We start from the raw sequence: 21,493 nt of genomic DNA, 5'->3' as shown, positions 1-21,493 counted from the left end.
TACACCATTTGTGTATATCCATTAAAAACTGACGTTTCAAGTTTTGCTAGGCCAAGCCTTTGGAACAAGCCAAATCTTCCATCTTCGATAATTTGATCAGAGGCACGGGCAGGGTCGCACCTTGTGTTGGTGAGTAAGTGAAGGACCAGCAAAAGGAGGGAGTTCTCAGTAAACATCCAATACCGACTCCACAAACCTGCTGTTTTGAAAATGTTCTTCATAGGAGATTGCCTTGTTGCTATGGTTGAAATTGTCTCGCATATAGCCCCGCACACCCCACCATTCTTCACCATTTCCACAAAGTTCATCTCTGTCCACAGCTTGCTCCCAGAACCTTTTCCTTTTCATCCTGATCCTTGCTTCATCACTCTCGATGAAGCAGCTATGTCCACCTCCTAAATTAAACAAAGTGGATTATCTTCAATGCTTATACCTTCCTACGTGGAGATAATCGATGAAGAAAAGATATAAGGTTATTTAAACTTTGATGCAAAAAAAGAACAAACTGCAACACAATAGTCACGACTTTTGCAGCCAATTGATACACCATCACAGATGACATAATGAGTTATTGGACGGCATCAAAATTTCACAAAAGAAAATAATTGCAATTGACAACAATTCAAGTTTTAGGATGCAGATTTGTGATTTAGCAATTGAGCATAAGCAAAAAAACATGGATTAACAAACCCAGTCTTAGAATTCCATTTTCATCTTTTTCATCTCAGTCTGCAAAAGAGGAGCATTGACCACTCAAACATTTGATCCTTCTGATTGATATTAGTATAGTACAGCAAAAGACAACACGGTTCCGACTTTTACCACTGATCAACTATGAAAATGAACAACTAGATGCTAACAAACTAGTCAAAGAAATACACGGAGATTGTCAGAAAATTTCATCAAATTCCAATCAGAAACATCAGTAGCTATTTATCAGTGCTTGGCTAACTAAATTAATGGCACACAAGAATCCTTTGAAGCACCAGAAAACAAAAAGAACAAATATCCCATAATATAAAACTGTATAGCCTAAAATAAATTGTGTTATTGAATATCAAAGACTGTATCATACTTTTTTAAGTTTGAGAATCAGAGAGAAATTTCTATACCTTTTCAATTCATTCTGGTGATCATCAAAGAACACAAGAACCAGATTCAGGTCAAAAATCCCACGCTTCATCAAAACGCTCCCCCAGTAACACTGCTAAAGTCCACAAACTCCTTTCCGGCAAAGTAAGTGCAATTCTTATCAACATATGCTGGTCCCTTCTTCAGATACTTCTCTGGGTGGCGAGGCGATAGTGATATTATCCACGTCTCTGGCATTGCCTGCCGCAGAACCCAAGTAGAGTGGCCCTTGAAAGCACCACTTTCTATCATCAGATCTGGCTTAAGCCACCGTGCCATGAACCACAACCCAAAGCAGTGGTCAAAGCCCATGTCGTACATGTTGTTCTTGATAGGTCGAGTCTCATAGATCTTCACAAGCGACGGTGGAGGTAGCTGGAGGGAGGCGACGCTGGAGCGAGGAGAGTTCGAGAGGCTAGGGCGCTGGAGGGAGTCCGCAGGCGACGAGGGAGGCACGGGAGGGAAGCGGCGCTGGAGGGAGGTAGGCGACGCTGGAGTTGGAGTTGGAAGAGGTAGGGTTTTTTTTGGTGTTGCGCGTGCACGTGCAAAGCACGTGAGAGAGAGTTTTATACTTATTTTGTGGTCCAGGGGTGGACCAGGAATTCCTGGTCCAGAAGATCCGCTTCCACTAAAGGAATGCTTTTCTTTTTTCTTTTTAAAATATCAAACGACTGAGTTTAAAAAATATCCTCAAATTTTATCAATTCATTTATTGACGAATTCAAACGGACTGACTCCTACGGGCGGAGAAATTTTCTTTTCTTTTAAAATTTAAAATAAAAATAAAAAACTGAGCTCCCCCCCAGATGTAAATTTAAAAATTTACCAATCCATTTTTGCTATATATGACAAATTTTTGACAGACCTAGAATCAATCCTTAAAAATGCATATCTAAATTTTTATTGTAATAAAAATATGATTATCTTTGTCCCAGATGTTCCTTAGGTTCTTCTGAGATTACATGGACAATCAAATTGATTAGGCGGTGGGAAAGATTTTTTTTAAACGTCCTTTGAAAATTAATCTCTTATCTAACAATAATAAATTGGATAATCTCAATAGTTAGTATCAACGGAAGGACATCAAAATTTCTTAGAAAGTGACAAAAAATAAATAAAATCGTTCGTCCCCAGTGTCTTTATCGCACCCAACCCCAAGTCATCACAACGGTAGCCGAGCGGACAAATAATAGGTGGGGTGAGATGCACAAGATCCGAAAATTTATGATCTGATAGTCCCATGATTCAACCTCATATCTTCAAGTGACAAACGAACCACTACTCATTAATTCGGATGAGTTATGAGATCATCTAATTTTCTTAGAAAGAAATGATGAATTTGGGTGATGATTAGACGCTTAATTATATATTATAAAAAAAAACCCTTCGAGATATCAATAAACATTATCATGAAAATAGTTTTTTACTCTACCACTACATTATAATTACAAATTGACGCCACTAACACGAGGCTAGCCAATAATAAATGCACAATAATTTGTAAAATAATACAACATTCTATTAACACAATGTTATAACATAATAAATGCTGAACGATATAATTGACTCCACGCAAATATGACAATGAATATATTTAATATTTACCATCCCATTAATTTTGAAATAGACAATTTAATTTTATATTTTACCCATCAAATAAATTCAAAAAGCACGGTAACTTTAGAGATGACACCCTAACTTCATTAATAATTCAATTCTCTGCATGATAATTAAATTCTAATTATTTGAAAAATACACATTGCCTCTTATCATCATATTAAATCTGGCGCTAAATATGATAATGAAGAATATACTTAAAAAAAATACAAATATATAAAAACAAATTCATGCCATATCAATAAAATAAAAATAAATTATAATAAAAACAAAGTGATTACACTTATCCTAAACATCTACATTCTAAATTATCTGATCAATCTATAACAGACACTAAGTAAAAAAAAAAAAAAAACTACAAACGTCATCTCAAGTCTACAGACATAGAGAGAAAACAAGAGATGACTAAACACAAAAATACAAAGAGTAAGAATATAAGTGTACATAATCAAATTATTGAAGGTAACAATAAATTTTATTATTTTTTTCTTATATTCTTTAGCATCGTAATTATTCTTTCATTCCCTTTTTAATTAGCTTGATTAATTCTCGTTTGTTTCTCTCTCTTTTGTTTTTTCTTTCAATTTTATACAATTTACTACCTTACTTTACATTGTAATCAAAATAATTTATTAAAAAGATGAACAACCTAGAATTTTTACATATTAAAAAGTGTCTGAATAACTTACGATCTATAAGAACATATAAAATAATTGTGAACAACTTATCATATAAAATAATGAACTAGGTAACAATAAATATAGGGTGACTGGTTTGACTCTGTGAAAGTTTTCTATCAACTATTAGGATAAATCAGGAAATATTCATAGTGGGCGGTTTAGAAGTCCAACATCTTATGGTTGTGTAATCTATTTGAAAGAAAAATTTCTATAAATGCTCAGTAGCTGGAGATCGAACTGTGGATACCTGGATGACAACTTGGTGCCCTTCCGCTACACCATGAACTATAAAATAGGGGTGAATGCTACATATCCACTTGATAAAGAATGTGTTAGTGTAGTGAACACTAATAATCAAACTCATATTTTGATATATGACAAAAGGTTAAAGTTAGATATTATGTGTTTTAATGTATTTACCAAATGTGAAGAATTGAAAGACTTGATATGATTTGACACTAGGTTGAAGTCTAGTTAGGTTTGGAAGACTTGATAACTGGCAGGAAACCCATATAAGTTGATATCTGACAAGAAGTCCAGTTGAGTCTATAGGATTTGGCAATTGACTGAAGTCCAGATGGGTATATGACAGGAAGACCTGGTGGTTCAAGAGATCAGAGTCAAGTAAGACTGCAAGCGGTAAATTGAGGTAAATAATTGGAGGAGAGATATAGTGAGGGCGAGCCCCAATGGGGCTATAGGTGCTAGTCTAACTTAGATCCATTTTGGAAGTTTAAGTTGAAACCAAAACTAAATCCTATTCTTAATAAGATAGGATTTAACTCATAAAATGTTATTATATTTTATACTATTGTTTGTTATGCTAACTCTATGATACAAGAAATCAAAATTGGAGTTAGGTTGGTGCTCGAAAGGGATCAAGGCACCCATATGTCCGAGTGACTAGAGAGATCTAGGTGCCTGGAATGGCCTAAATCCAGTTTCACGTGCAGATAAGTTGACAGAAGCTGATTGGCTGACCTACGTTAGCTTCCTTCCAGGTGCCTAGTGTTGGAGGATCGGTGGCCGGCTTGAAGGGGGGTTGGATAGCTAGGCCACCTCCAAATCGATTTCTTCTCTACAATACGTTAGTTTGCGCAAGCGGAAATATAGAAACTAAAAACAAAGAAACACAAACGAGAATACAAACGCTAACACGCTCGATGTAACGTGGTTCGGAGATTACTTGCTCCTACTCCACGACGTGTCCTTGAGGTGGACGAGCCCTTGATCCTTTGGTGGATCAGTCCCCGGCAATCTCCGGCTAAAGCTTCTCCTTCTCGGTGGAGCAAACCTCTCACAAAGTTCTCTTCCTCTTTACAAGATGAAACTTATGGTTAGAAGGAAGAGAGTTGGCTTGGAAGCTTTGGGCAAGATTTAGAAGGTTTACAATGAGTATCAGTATCCCCTTCAATGCCCCAAAGCTCCCCTTAAATAAGAGGAAAGAGTTGATCACTAATCAACTCAAACCCTGACACCAGTCGACTGGTCCATGCACCAGTCGACTGGTGCTAGCCGTTAGGCAACACCAACGGCTCTCTTTAGAGCCCGTTTTCTGCCAACGGTCATGTACCAGTCGACTGGTCTTAGGACCAGTCGACTGGGCCCCTTAGTCGACAAGCACAGAATGCTTCTGTGCATTCTGTGAAGATGGATCAGTCGACTGGTCTCATGACCAGTCGACTGGTCCCAGTACATTCACTCCTCTCATCCTTTCCGGAGTCGCCTTTGAAGTCCTCTTCCTCGGCCTTCGTCCCTCAGATGCACCCGAGCCCGCGGCTCCTCTTCGTGCCATCCTTCACGCTGCCTTGAAGTCCACTTCCTTTGGCTCCACTCCATTGCTCCTCGTCCGCGCGGTCCCTCGGATGTCTTCCACACCATCCTTCACCGACTCAACGATCCGAGCCCTTGGATGAGTTTCTCATACTTGGTCGTACCAAGTTCTCATGTGTTCTACCAAGCCCTGCAAGACTCAAACACATATCAAATGCATATGAGAGCCTAACTTAAACTCTTTGACACACACATCAAAACCTAGGTCGATTGCACCAACACCTAGGAGTGGTCCGGACCCTTGGGAAGAGATAGAGGTGACTTGGATAGAGCTTTGCCGAGGTACAACCATGTCAGTAATCCAGGGGCCTAAGTGTGGTCCGGGCGCCCAGAGTTGAATAACTCAGCGTTGAAGCAAGATCGGATAAACTTCAGTGGAGGCGTCTGGGGGTGGTCCAGGTGCCTGAATGAGCCTTTAAAAGCAGCTTCGACTAGTGACTTCGAGACATCAATTGCTATGACTTTTTTACTTACGTGCCGCACTGAAACGCTCTCTGCAATGCTAATAAGCTGCCACGATAACCAACGTTCAAGATTCTACTTTTCAATTGTTGGTATGCTTCTTTTTAATTGTATTTCAAATTCCATATTTCCATAATCGTTCGAATTAATAGTGGATTGTCTAACAAAAGTACTAAGTGAGTACGGATATTAGAGTAAAAATTATTGAAGGCTTCAAAGTAAGTAAAAAAAACGTTAATATCGTTATATTTTTTATTTATGTTGTCTTACTCTTGTGTTTTCTAAGAAAGTGAAAAAGCGACCGTGCTATTCACCCTCTAACGCTTTTTCAAGCTTACAATAAAATGCATATGTCTATATAAGGCAACAATCCACAATCTGCTTAAAATGCATCTCACATGAAAAAATTATTTACGTCTCACAATCCATCCAATCAGTAAAACATCTCATGTAATATGACAGAAACCTACTAGGACAACAAGATACAAGAACCTTTTTCTTAGCACGAAGTCAAATGCTCGATTCATAAACCAATATAATTTATTAGATTCTTTTTCTAGTATAAACAGTCATACAACTCTTATAAAATATAGATACAAAACTCTACAATAAAATGGTTATATTCGTTTCCTTGTTAATTTATTTTGAGAAGTCATACAACTCTTTTGGAGCCACAGCGAAGCTCTTTCGTATAAATTATCTATTATTCGATTACTTTAACATAATCAATTATGTAATTAATTTGATCAATCATCAGGATTTTTATGATAATTCAAGTTTCTTTAAGAGGACTAGTCTAGGTCTTCATATTTTCTTTTAACTTTAAATTGCCTCTTGGTAATCTAATCGATAAATTTCAATAGAGAATGGATTAGAATGTAAAAGGCAAGCAAAATAAGAGATAGTAACACTAATTATTTCCTAATAAAGCATAATTAATCTCAGGGTATATATCTTTATTAAATTAAATCATGTATACGATAAATTGTAAAAGAAAATAGGAACATCATATAGTTTATGCTAAAGGTTCTACGTTGACGACCTGGACGCTCTGCACGGTTGACTCTACAGTCATTTGTAGAAATGTAAATCAAGAAATCAAGTAGGCCACTACGTTGGAGGATATTTTTTACCAACTTCACCAGGAATCAACCCTTGCCAATTTTCTATAACTCTATCACATAGTAACCAGCTTAGTTATGCCATGGGAACACCAACATAGTGATTTCACAAGACAATGCTAAGTAGTCATTGCAGGAGAGAGTGGAGACCTCTTTGTTTGGTGCATGACAATCCTTGCTAGCTCCCTCGAAAAAAATGACTATCAATGCAACCTTACTATGAGAATAAGAGAAATTGGCTGATCTAGGGTTTGCTTGACACACACGAGAAGAAAAAGAAAATAAAGGAGGAGAAGAAAGCATTGGAGGATGTTCTCCCCTATTCGCAATGATGGAGTTAGAAATTAGGTTTTATCTGGGTTAAAAAGGCCCCGGACTGATGTGGGACTGATAGCGATATTGGACCCCAGCTAATAGTGTGGAATTTACTTAAAAACTAAGAAATACAAAGGAATAATTAATAAAATAAAGTGACATTCGGGTGGGGCCCCTGGCTAAAGCCTGGGTACAACAAAACCCAGCTTCACCCTTACCTGTTGGTGTAATTTTCCTTAGGTCAAGGTAGACCAGGTTGACTAAGCTTGAGTTGACTCAAGTTTGAGTTTTGATATTTAAGTTTCAATGTTTGATAATATATGAAGATTACATGTGCAATCGTTCGTTTGGGGAGATTGTTGGAGTAATTCTCTCTAGTCAAAGTTTGACCAATTTGATCTAAAGAAGAGTTAAGCAGGTCGATGTTGACTAGATTCTTGACTAGGAAGTCCTAGTGAGTGAAGTTAGGTAGAAGGAAAATCTTAGTGAGTGAAGTCAGGTGAAAGTCCTAGTGAGTGAAGGTGGGGAGTGAAGCTAGGCAGAAGGAAAATCCTGATGAGTGAAGCCAAACGAAAGTCCTAGTGAGTGAAGCTAGGTAGTGAGATGAAAGTTCTAATGAGTGTAGCTAGGCAGTGAGGAAGTCCTAGTGAGTGAAGCCAGGTAGTAGAAATCTAAGTGGGTCAAAGTTGATTGGACATATGATATTTCGAAGTCCAAGTGGGTCATGGATGACCAGACACTTGGCATGAGACGGTAAGTCTAAGTGGGTCAAGGTTGATCATACACTTGGCATATAGGAAAAAGTCCAAGTGGATCAAAGGATTGACCCGACACTTGGTGACGAAATCCCAACAGGTCAAGATCGACCAGATGCTAGGCAATGAGGAATTCCAACAGGTTATGATTGACTGGATGTTGGATGTGGAACCCTAGACTTGTGTTTGGTGAGATAGGGCTGGATAATTAATCATTTGATCGATTGACCAAAGCCCAATCGATCGTTGATCAATTGGGCAGTTATCGCGTGAGCACAGAGGGTTCCCCAATCGATCAGCCGATCGATTGGGACATTTCAATTGATCAGCTGATCGATTAGGGAAGTTTTTCTTGCGAGGACGTGAGGTAGACTGAATCAATTGGTCAATCGATTCTTGGATTTCTGTGAGAGCACAGAGGCACTTTGCATTGATCGGTCGATTGATTAAAGCCTCCCCAATCGATTAGGAAATCACCATTGTGTAGGACCCTTGGCCGCCGGCTACAGGGGGTGAATAGCTCTGTAAAATAAAACGAACCTTCCTCAAACTTTTGCAGCTTAATTAAACTAACATTTGCATAAACAAAATAAAAGACTAAAAAAGAAGTAAACTAAGAGTAGAGGCATGAAGGGGTTACTTGGTTACAATCGGAGAAGTTGTTCATCCAAGGAAGTTGAAAGCTTAGTAAATAGTCTCCTTCAGGCGGAGAAGCCTGTTACAGTGTTGGTGGCTCACAAACAAATAATAGAACAAACTAAAAGTATTTACAAGTATTGTTATGAACCATTGGGACCAGGGTTGTATTTATAGCCCTGGTCGAGATGCCTGAAGGGGTTCCAGGCGCCTGGGAGAAGATAGCATTTTATTCCCGTCACAACGGAATGTGACACATCGGGTTCCGAATAATTTTCTACTCCGGGCACCTAGAGTCCGAGCGCTCTAGACAGGTCTAGGCGCCCCGGACCAGCTCAGGGCACCCCGGACCAGCTCAGGGCACCCCGAACCAAAAAATCAGCTTTTGTTGATTTTTCGGTCCCGGTCTTCCGCTCAATTTCCGCTCGCCTTGGTCTGGATCTTCTACTCCGGCTCTGCTCACTTGGGTGATCTCGACCATCTGGAATATGGCTCACCTGAACCCAACTTCCCGCTGTCTCGAGCAATCTTCCTCTTCAGCTTGTTGTCCCTCGGAAATGACACGTGCCTCCTTCTCGTCCTCCAACGTACTCTTCTGTAGCACCTCGTCCCTTGCTAGCTGCATCTTTCACTCGACTTCCTGTGCTCCTAAGTTCTTGCACACTTAGACACAGAGATTAAATACCAATAGTACCTAACCCGACTTAGTTGATCACATCAAAACCACCTTGGGGTGCTTACATGTTGTGCAGATTACGAGATATGGATGGCTAGGATCACACGGATCTGACGTGACAATTGATTGGGAGTAGGCCCACTCGATTGGGAGCCCTAGAAGCATAGATATAAAGGTGATAGTGAGTTCAAATGGCACATCTCTTCTTATCTTTTTTACACGACACTCACCGCCAGTTCTTGGGAGCTTAGGGTTGAAGTGCAACTGTATTTCCAAGCTACAAGAGGCTTCTACATCAACAAGAGACTAAGCAAGAAAAGGTTTTTCACTTGTAATCTTGTATTTACTTCTTGTGTGTGTTGTATTCTTATTGAGAGTGTTGTACAAGATTTCTCCACCTCTGGAGTGTTTCTAAGAAGGAACTTTTCATAGTGGAGAGTGTGCATGGTGTGAATCCTTGGATTAGTCACCTCTTCTTGAGGTGAATACCAAGTAAATCCTAGTGTTAGCATTAGAGGGTTTGTTGCTTTAGGTTTATTTGCTGCAACAACGTCAATGAAGCGAGCGAGAAGAGCTATTCACCCCCCTCTAGCTCTCGAAGTGTCTCAATAAATGGTATCAGAGCAAGACCGCTTTTCGTCGGACTCATCGTCGGAAGGGCAAAGAGCTAGAGGTAGAAGAAGTTGAAGCCCTAATTTCAACAAATCAAAGACTTCATCAACAAGCTCAACTTCAAGATGAAATTCTGAGATGGACTTGGATTTGACACAAGGGCACTTTCACCATACACATCTTCAAGTTTTGATCTTTGGAAATCAAGGATAAAAAATTTCTTGATGGTGAAAATAGAACAATGATTTGCTCTAATGGAAGGTTTTCAAGCTCTAAAAAATGACAAGGGAAAATCATCAAAAGAAGCAAATGGAGTCAAAAGCAAATTCAAAGAAGTGAGGCAAATGAGAAAGTGACCAAATTATTGACCAGTTTATTGCCAAGCAATATTATAAGTAAAATTGGAGATTATCAAGATGCCAAGGAGCTTTGGAGCAAGTTGGCAAGAATCCATGAAGAACCCTCCACTACACCAAATCAAGAATAATCCAAAGAGGGAAACTCATTGGATCAAGAGGAAGAGGAAGGAGATTTAAAGGTTGAGAGATACCTAATATCTGAAGAGGAGGAAGAAAGTGAAGAAGAGCCATCCTCAAGAGAGCATGAAGACAAAGGCAAAGGAGTGTGCTTCTTGTTTCATATGCATGAGGATGAAGATGAAGAGGCCTCCACCTCTAGGATTGAGGGGAAGTGTCGTTCATTAACACTGGAGCAAGAAGAAATATCTACTTCCAGATCAAATGGAGAGGAAGATGGTGTCACCTCCACAAGTCAAGAAAAATCAAATGGAGGATTATGTACCATCTTTACAAGTGAAGGTATAACAATTTCAATTTATAATAATAAAAATCATATTATTTATTTTGAGTGTAGGGAGAAAGGGCATTACAAGAGTAAGTACCCTAAGTTAACCAAAAAGAAGGATCAAGTGACACGAAAGGCTAATAAGAAGCCAAGAAAAGTTGGCCCCATAATATAGAAGGGCAAGGAGCACATTGTGTGCTTCTTGTGCAAACAAAATGAACATTACCGAAGCCAATGTTCAAAGGGGAAGAATCTGGCCAAAGTTAAAAGAGGAAGCTCAAATCAAGGGGGAGCTCACAAGAGCAAGCACAAAGTATCATTTGTTGAAGCTATTCCTTTAAATTATGATAAAATGTAGGCTAGTTCAAATTTATATCATTTTAATACAATTTATCATGAAAATAGAAAGTATGATAGGGTTAAAGAAAAATATGTAGCATATCATACTAAGACTACCTCGCCTAAAGTTAGGAAGGTAGATAACAAATTAGGTAAGAACTCTAAGAATTTTAGATATATGTCTAGAAATAAAAATACTCAAGGGAATCAAGAAAAATCCAAATCTATGGATTTAGGAAGGAAAATCAAGTCTTGAGGTCAAGACTTGATAAATTGGAAAAAATTCTAAAAAGAATGAAAACTATTTTAAGAGGCAAAATGAGCATATCTTAGGTTTAGGAAAACAAGAGCCATCAAATGGCCATGGAGGCTTGGGATACAAACCAAAAGCCAAGAAGGATGTGACTTCATATCATAAGGTTTTATATAGTTATGGAACTAACCCTAGGTTTAGAGGTTAAGCCAATGTTACAAGGGAGATCATCCCTAGAACTAATCTTGCAAAAACCAATGTGACTAAGGTTTCAAAGAAGTCTAAGGAAGTCACCAAGAAGTTCACAAGGGAAGCTATCTATAGAGTTGACCTAGAGGAGATGAACATGACCAAGGCTTCTAAGAAGCTTAGGAAGGTCATTAGGAAGGTATTAAGGGAAGTCATTCCTAGTGAATACCTAGAATATCCAAGGAGTACCAATCATTTTTGGATTCCTAGGAGTGTGCTCTCTACACCTTAGATGGGTTTAGAGAATGTCAACTACATTTAGAAGGGTAGTTAACCTAATCTTGAAGAAGTTGACACTTGGAGGACATTTTTAGGGTAGTTGCACTCCTTAAAAATGTGAAGGTTTAAATGTTTACTCTTTGGAAGAGTAAATTATGTCAAAATTTGAGGAATTGAACTTAATTAAGATTGACACAAATAAAAAAAGCAAAAAAGATGCCAAGTTGGGATTTTGACATTTTTTTAGGAGAAAAAGGGGGGGGGATCTAGGATTAATTTTGGTTTAGCAATTAACTAGGGATACTTAGATAAGTAATCTAGGTATATCATTTATGCTAAATTGTCATGATTGTTTGTCTATCATATGCCATGATATCACATTTTACATTCATATTACTATGAAAAACAAAAATAAAAAAATACCATATCATATCATACATACATCATGTAACTATAGCATATTTTCTTTTAAAATTTATTGATTTTGATGTATGCCATAAATCATCATGCATTATTTTAATTCCTTGTGATTAAGAACAAAAATATTAATTAACAAATGACATCCTAGATGGATAATCACCTTTTAATGCCTAGATAGAAATGCATGATACCCTAGTTTGGGGCAAAACTAAAATCTACATCTTACAAGAATTATAAGTTGACTTGTTTATGTAAGTACCCCGGGGTAGTTTTGATATGGTTAACAAAGTTCAATTAGGTCATGTTGTGTTTGATCCTTGTGTCTAAGTGTGCAGGAGCTTAGAAATAAAAAAAGTCAAGCAGAAGATGCAGCTAGAGAGAAGGGTGGCGCGAGAAAGGAGCCGATGGGCTCGGTGCATTCAATAGACGAGCTACTGCGGAAGAGTACACCGATAAACAAGAAGGATCTACGATGCGACATTCAAGGTATGAAAAGCCGGGGAGGAAGTCTACTCAAGGAGAAGGTCGGAGTTGGGTTTAGGTGAGCTTAACTCCAGTTAGCTAGAGAATCACCCAAGTGAAGAGATCAACTACTAAGGAGCTGATCTACCACTTGGAAGACACCTTCCATGACTAGAAGGTGCCTTCGATGAACAGTACAAAGATGCCTTCTAGCCTTTAAAGGTGCCTTCTGATAGCCATTAGCAAAGATAAAGTTTTATCTTTGCACAGATAAAACTTAATCGATTGAAGGCGCCTTGAACCCTCTTGAAGGCGCCTTCCATCCTTGGATAAGATTTTCTAGGAGCTATAAAAAGATCCATGGAGGTAGGAAAGAAACAACAACTATAACTATAACTCTTGTACTATTTTCTAATCTATTTCTTGAACTGTCAATGTCTATAAGAGGCTTCTTCGCCTACAACAAAAGAGATCTACTAGTACTTTTCACCACCTTGGATTAACAATCATCTCGGTTGTAACCAAGTTAATTTCTGACCTTCTTATGTTTTTCTTTTAAGTTATTTAGTTCAATTTTATTATTATATTGTGCTACTAATCAAGTCCAAAGGACGAGAAGAGGTTAGTTTTTATTTTATAGGCAATTCACCCCTCTTGTCGGCCCCGCTGTGCCAATAAGTGATATTAGAGCTAGAATGTATCAGAAGGACTAACTGTTGATTGAAGTACCAAGACGATGGCTGGACCGAGCATCTACCCGCTAAAGTTCGAGGGAGAATTTGCGTTATAGAAAAAACGCATGGAGGTATTTTTTAAAACTGACTTTGAAGTTTTATTAATAATTAAATATGATTTTGAAGTTCTAAAAGATCTAAAAGATGAACAAAAAGAAGAGTACCTTTGGACAAAGAAAGAGCAAGTGAACTTTATGGTGAATGGACAAGTTGAATTCTACTTACTAAGTGTACTCCCACCTTAAGAAATCAGTAGGATTGGCGCCCATGCATCAGCAAAGGAACTTTGGGAAAAGTTCCTAGAGCTACATGAAGGAATGTTTGAAGCAAAGCTCGCTAGACGGGATCTTCTCCGGAATCAATTGTTGAACCTCTAGCTAAAAGAAGGAGAATCAGTAGCGCAATTGCACGCCAAACTGAAGGAGTTAATCACCGGACTCATAAATCTCTAAAAAAAGATAACAAATCGAGATTCTCTAAGGTATGCATTAAATGCTTTTCCAAGGATACCCGAATGATCCTCAATTGTTGACTCATATTATATTTCTAAAGATTTAGTGGTAAGGACATTATAAAGTTTATTTTCCACTCTAGAACTTCACGAATCTAGATGTGCAAAATCAAAGGAGCCAAGTTAGATAATTGCCCTAAAAGCAAGAACAGATGATCTAGACTCTGAAACATCAATCAATGAAGATGAAGCAGCATTATTGGTAAGAAAATTTAGTAACTTTGCTAAATCTAACAAATTTAATAAGTCACGGGTGGAAAAAGAACTTTCAAAGTAAAAGGAAGGTACGATGCTACAACTACCAAGGAGAAAGACACATCAAACTGCCTCTAATTCAAGAAGAAGGAGAAGGACAAGGGCAAAAGACCAACAAGATCAAACCACAAGAATCTGAAGGCTACATGGGATGAATCATCATCTTCCGAGTCCGAAATCAAAGTTTACACCGGACTAGCTCTAATGGAAGATTACCAAGGAGAAGATGAAAGTATCTCAGAGATGATCATCGATGAAGGGGGAGGATCTTCATAAGAAAGCTATGATGAAGGGGGAGCATCAGAACATGAGGTAAGTGAGGTACGCACACTATCTCCCAAGTTGTCTTTCAATTTTATTAAAATGCTTTCAAAGAATATAGTACAACTAGAAAAAGGAAGTGCTAAGATAAAAATGACTTTAGCCCATTCATGCCCTTAAAAATGTATGATAATTTAAAATTATAAAATGAAAAATTGAAAATAAAAATCAAAAAGTTGAAAAATAACCATGCATGTTTAAATGATTTTAAAAAACTAAAATCTAAAAATTATGGTAGAATCAACTGGTACATTAGAAATCAGCAGGGACAAATTAGATTTTTTTTTTAAAATTATGTACCTCCCAAATTTTTACTAAATCCAGTAGGCAAAAACCTATATTGTGTTCCAAAATATTTTTTAGATTAAACTCCAATTTTTCTTATTATTAGGATAAAAATTGTCTCAATCAGAAAAATATATTTTTATTTTTTTCTATTCATATTTTGAGTTGAAATTTTTTTTCTATGCTATCTGATGATTTAATCTGCAAACAAATTTTTTTTCAAATTTTTATTTACTATTGAGTTATTTTTTCATACTTTGGAATTTAAATTTATTTTACAGACTTAAATTTTGAAAATCTTATTTTTCTATGATAAAATATAATATTCTCTATCTTTACAAATATTTTTGATAAAATAAAATCTTAATAATGTCTGATTTATTATAAATTAGTTCTAAAAAATATTAGCCTACTAGTAATATTTGTATACCCTTAGAATTTTTTTAAAAGTTTTTTAATTGTTTATTGTATTTTTTCCTATTTTTTTTTAATATGATCAAAGGGGGAGAAATATGTACAAGTTAAGGGAGTTCTTTTTGGATTTAGAATTTTTTACTTATTTGCAAGCAATTTGTTATCTACTTTAGTTATGTTATTGTATTTTTAACCCTAACTTAAACTTGGGTTGATGTACATAAAAAAGGGAGAGATTGTAAGTATCTCAGGGTAGTTTTGATGTGGTCAACGAAGTTCAGTTAAGTCTTGTTGTGTTTGATCCTTGTGTCTAAGTGTGCAGGAGCTTAAGAATACGAGAAGTCGAGCGGAAGACGCAACTAGCGAGAAGGGTGGCACAGGAAAGGAACTAAAGGGCTCGGTGCATCCGAGGGATGAGATACTGTGGAAGAGTACATCGGTGGATGAGAAGGACGTGTGCGACGTTCGAGGGACGAGAAGCCGGGAAGGAAGCCTGCTCAAGGAGAAGATCGGAGTTGGGTTTAGGCGAGCTTAACTCCAGTTAGTCGGAGAATCATCCAAGTGAAGAGATTAACTACTAAGGAGATGCTCTTCCACTTGGAAGGCACCTTCCATGGCTGGAAGGTGCCTTTGATGATCAGTGCGAAGGTACCTTCCAACCTTTGAAGATGCCTTCCGATAGCCATTAGCGAAGATAAAGTTTTATTTTCATATAGATAAAACTTAACTGATTGAAGGCACCTTGAATCCTCTTGAAGTTGCCTTCCACCCTCGGATAAGATTTTCTAGGAGCTATAAAAAGGCTCCTGGAGATAAGAAAGAAACAACAACTATAACTACAACTCTTGTACTCTTTTTTAGTCTATTTCTTGAGCTATCAACGTCTGTAAGAGGCTTCTCCACATGCAACAAACTACTAGTGCTTTTCACTGCCTTGGATTAACAACCTATTAGTGTAGAGAGTACCAGATGATCGAACCTAAGTTTTGATTATGACAAAGGGTCCAAATTTAAGATGTCTTGTTATCTAACAAGTGTGAATGATCTTGCAGGAAGGTCCCACCTTAAACATTGTTCACCCAAGGCTCTTTTGTGCTTTCCACTTCCTGCAAGATATATTAGTCTAAATACAAAATATACCCTACAAAATAAAGTTAACACAATAAAATATGAAATAATAAATTATTTTGACAGTCTTTGGACTGTTCGGTTCAGACTTTGAGTTTTGCTGAAACTCTAGGTCAAACCGACACCTACTATTTCCTCTTCGGGGAACACGCCCTCACCTACTCCTCTCAAAAGAGTTTACCTGTTGCCAAACCGGTCCTTCAGACTGACTGAACTTTTGCTCAGCGTCCGAGTCTTTAGAACTTTTTTGTTGGACGTTCGATCCTCGACCCATCCAATCTTCCACCTAGTTCGCGACCACCAGGATTTTCACATAGAGTCTCCAACTCTAGGATTTCGTCCAAAGTGCTTGATCCGTTAAGATTTCACCTTGCCTAACCACAGTTAGGACTTTCCATCACCTATAGTTACCTCCCACTAGGACTTTTGCCTAAGAACACTTAGAACTTTTCTGTAAGCTTATTCACACTTGTTAGATAACAAGACATCTTAACTTTAGGCCCTTTGCCATAATCAAAACTTAGGTTCGATCGTCTGGTGCTCCTTGCACCAACACAACCATCTAGGTTGTAACCAAGTTAATTTCTGGCATTCTTATGTTTTTCTTTTAAATTGTTTAGTTCAGTTTTATTATTATTGTTGGCTATTAATCAAGTCCAAAGGACGAGAAGAGGTTAGTTTTTATTTATAGGCAATTCACTCTTCTCTTGCTGGCCCCGCTGCGCCAACAATATGTGTCTTGATGCATAATAGATACAAGTGAGATGTTAGGAGTATGAACAAAACTAAAGATGTTGATTTAGTGTATCTTTTAGGATTTAGTTTTATCAAAACACATAGTTATGTGTTATCCAATCATGGAGAAAGTAAATGTACAAGTCATGTGCATTTAGCCCCAAGATCATGGTTGGAAATTTAGTTTTGAAAATGATTTTAAAATACTTTTGGAAAACCTTGATGAAGACTATCTTTTGATAGGAATCACCATTGTATAGTTAGACACAAAATAAAGCAAAACGTTGAAGTTTTCAAGAGTTTCCAAGTTTGTATCAATCTTTGAAAATAGGAATTATTTTCATAGAAAATTATTTTTCCTTAATAGTATATGTCATAACAAATGTCTACACAAAATTTTATAAATTTTTGATAAATGTAGAATTAGTTAAAAAATTTTGAAATTCATTCTAATTTTGAAATAAAAAATTTCAAAAACTCAATCAATCAGCTGATTGATTGAGAATGTTCGATCGATCAGTCGATCGATTGAACTAGGGTTTTCACGAACAGAGCCTCGTAGAATCGAACAGTTGATCGATTCAAGTGTGATACGATTGGCAATGGAGGGGCTCAAAATGAAAGGATGAGAAGGGTCAAGGCCATATAGCGGTCAAAAGTCAAGGTGAGGTGGCAGTCAAAAGTCAAGGTGAGGTGGCAGTCAATAGTCAAGGTGACTTGGCAGTCAATAGTCAAGCTGACTGGGCAGTCAAAGTCAAGCATATGGGGTAGTCAGAGGCTAGGCAGACTTGTCGATCAAGGGGGCAAAGCAGTAGAAAGACAAAGGGAGATGACAGGCGGAACACAGGGCACAGGTCGGGATCGACAGAGCTGTTTAGAGACAGCTCGATCTATAGGCCCACTGTCGAGGGCCAGGAAATACAAAGCACAGGGTACAGGTCGGGATCGGCAGAGCTGTTTAGAGACAGCTCGATCTACAGGCCTACAATTGAGGGCCAGGAAGTACAAAGCACAGGTAGGGATCGGCAGAGCTGTTTAGAGACAGCTCGGCCTACAGGCCTACGATTAAAGGCCAGGAAGTACAAATCACAGGTCGGGATCGGCAGAGCTGTTTAGAGACAGCTCGATCTACAGGTCCACGGTCGAGGGCCAAGAAATACAAAGCGCAGGATACAGGTCGAGATCGACAGAGCTGTTTAGAGACAGCTCGGCTTACAGGCCTGCGATTCGAAGGCCAGGAAGTACAAATCACAGGTCGGGATCGGCAGAGCTGTTTAGAGACAGCTCGATCTACAGGCCCACGGTCGAGGGCTAGGAAATACAAAGCGCAGGGTACAGGTCGAGATCGACAGAGCTGTTCAGAGTCAGCTCAACTCGCAGGTGACGTTTAGAGGCCGGATCTGATCGAAGGATGCGAGGCAGACGCAGGCCACAATAGAACGGATGAGCTAAGCCGTGCTGGAGTCGGAGAATCACAATTGTCCGTCAAGGGGTAATCATTACATACCAACGATATGTGCGAAGGCGGAGGTTTCTAAATGAAAAGATGCCCTCATAACTAATAGCAGCCTGACAGATGTCCTTCATTACAAGACAAAACCCATGTGTAAAGGCGGAGGTTCCTAAACGAGAAGATGCTTTCACAACCAATAGCGGCACGACAGGTGTCCGGGACTACATGACAAAGTCTAGCGTCTAACGCTTTCTGACATGCTGGCAGGTTCTAGAAGCGGGGGTGATGTATAAAAGGAGGAGGATTCTTCGTACGCGGGTACGCTCTCTCGTCACTTTTTTCCACAACTTTTCACTTTCAGTCAGTTTTTTTCCTTCTCTTTGCATTTTCTAGGGAAAAAGTACCTGACTTGAGCGTCGGAGGACCTGACCCGGGGACTTTTTCCCTGGGTTCTGGTCTCTAACGTGAGAAGGGGGGATCGTCTGAGTGTGTGCAGGGACCTACAGCATCGTCAACCGCCCGTGGGAGCCGGATCACCCGCGACTTTCCATCAACAACCAGGCCATCGCGACCAGCCTTCGCCCGACTTAGCTTTCGGATAGGATCAAATTTGGCGCCGTCTGTGGGAAACACAACAGCCTGATCTGATGCGTGAAGATGGAGGACTCTGGTCGAAGTTCCAGCAGGAGGATTAATGTTACCATGATTGCGGGGGAGTACGAGCTCTTCAAGGAGGTCAGAAAACGAGCCGCTTCTGAATAACAAGGAACAGTTTCACGACCTCGCCTAGCGCCTGAAGCATCCAAAGAACCAGCTCCTGTCTCCGACAGGGGCTCAAAGAGGAAGCAACCAGAAGAACTCCCTCGTACTTCATTCCGAGAACCTCGCCGCAACTATCATCAACCTGGACCTCGCGAGCATAGTCTGAAGAAAGAAGAGCCGCAGGCATCGGTGGCGGAAAGCTCTCTACGTCCACCCCGGGATTCAGGAAAGGGAAAAGCTATAATCTCTGCCAAAGATCTGCCCGAAGATCCAGATGACAAGGTACCCTTCTCGGCTCAGATCTTGAGGGAAAACCTACCAAGGGGTTATCGAGCCCCGAACATCGGAGAATACGATGGAAGCAAAGATCCGGAAGAGCATCTGCGAAAGTTCAAGAACATGACTATGTTGTATCAATACAGCGATACTATCAAATGCCGAGTATTCCTACATACCCTGTTGGGTTCGGCGCAAAAGTGGTTCGATGGATTGCCTCCAGAGTCCATCAATCGCTTCTTGGATTTCAAAACGGCCTTCTTACGTCATTTCGCTAGCAGTCGTAAGTATCAAAAAACCGACCACTGTCTTTTCGCTCTTAAACAGGGTTCGACCGAGTCTTTGCGGAGCTATATCAACCGGTTCAGTCAGGTGGCCAATGACGTCCCCTCCGCCACCTCAGAAATACTGATGAGCGCCTTCTCCCACGGATTGCTAGAAGGGGAATTCTTCAGGGACCTCATCAAAAACCCCGCCCGGAGTTTTGATGATATGGTGGAGAAAGCTTCTTGCTACATCAAAGTGGAGGAAGCCCAGGCAGCTAGGAGGAAGGTCGAAAAGACAGTGGCTCCTGGAAACCGACCTGAAAGGAGAGCACCACAGCCAGCTCAGCCTCTCCAGCGCGTTCAACCCAGGCCTGCCCCTCAGCCCGCTCAGGGAGTCAGACCAGCTCCGCGAGTTGCTGCCATACACGCGCCCAGACCTGGACCAAGGGGAGTACCATATTGCACATATCATCGGTCCATGACGCATGATCTCAGTAACTGCTTCCAATTCGCCCGTGACTCCAGGAGAGCTGCAGAGTAGGGTTTGCCTCCCCCGGAGTTAGCGCCCCAAGTTCAGAGAATGGAGGAAGAGCGGGCCGCAGCCGGAAGTGCTCGTCAGACCCGGCTCGACCTAGTCGGTCCTTCTAACCAAGCTGGTCCCGTGGAAGACCGAAGAGATGTCGGGGAGCTGGAAAATCAGGGTAACGCTACTGTGCGAGAAATCGGCATGATTTCAGGAGGGCCCACTGACGGGGACTCAGGCCGAGCCCGTAAGTCACACAGTCGGCGGTTATATGTGGGAGCTGTGGGGTGCAGCCACGAGCAGGCGTCTGACCCTGTCATTAGCTTTGGGCCACAAGACTTGGAGGGTCTGGAACTACCCCACGACGATGCTCTCATAATCAAGGCAGTTATTGCTAACAGCCGAGTGGCTCGGGTCTTTGTGGATACCGGGAGCTCGGTCAATATTTTATTTAGAGCTGCGTTCGAGGAGATGCAGATTGATGCCGCTGAGCTCCAACCCGTAACCACTTCTCTATACGGGTTCACAGGCAACGAAGTCAAGCCCATGGGTTAGATCAAGCTGGCCATATCCCTGGGCACTAAGCCACTGGTGCGCACCAAGAGGAGCACCTTTATAGTGGTAGATTCTCCTTCCTCCTACAATGTCATCCTGGGAAGGCCAGCTCTGCATGAGTTTAGGGCTGCTGTCTCCACTTTTCATCAGAAGATTAAGTTCCCGGTCGGCGAGCGGGTCGGAGAAGTCAAGGGAGAGCAGAAGGTGTCTCGTAGTTGTTACATTGATATGATCCGGGTGGAGGTACGCAAGAGCAGGAGGACTCAGGATGGTGGTGTGCACGCTATCCAAGAGGAGCCTCTGCCTATTGCTGAGGAGCCTATCCCTTGGGAAGAGATTCAGTTGCATACTGACAGAGCAGAGAGCATCACTCGCATTGCTAGTGACCTACCACCGGAGCTTAAGTCGGAGCTGATACAGTGTCTGATCCGCAATAGGGACGTTTTTGCTTGATCCCCAGAAGAACTGCCTGGAATCAAACCAGAGATAGCTGAGCACAAGCTGCATTTAATACCTGAAGCCAAGCCAGTCAAGCAAAAGAAGAGAAATTTCTCTGCCGACCAGAATAAAATTATCCGAGCTGAGGTAGATCAGCTCAAGAAGGTGGGACATGTTCGGGAGGTGCAATTCCCGTCCTGGCTTTCTAACGTTGTATTAGTAAAGAAGCCTAACAACAAGTGGAGGGTGTGCA

The 21,493-nt window shown here is 40.1% G+C and overlaps 1 pseudogene; it reads right to left on the bottom strand.

Annotated features, from left to right (window-relative positions):
* Positions 1 to 165: 165 nt before the first annotated feature.
* On the bottom strand, positions 166 to 1,665 carry LOC122026756 (annotated as a pseudogene).
* Positions 1,666 to 21,493: the final 19,828 nt, after the last annotated feature.

Source organism: Zingiber officinale, chromosome 10A, assembly GCF_018446385.1.
Source record: "Zingiber officinale cultivar Zhangliang chromosome 10A, Zo_v1.1, whole genome shotgun sequence".
Lineage (NCBI taxonomy): Eukaryota > Viridiplantae > Streptophyta > Magnoliopsida > Zingiberales > Zingiberaceae > Zingiber > Zingiber officinale.
Note: the sequence above shows the minus strand (reverse complement) of the source record. Positions and strands in the feature narration are given on the sequence as shown.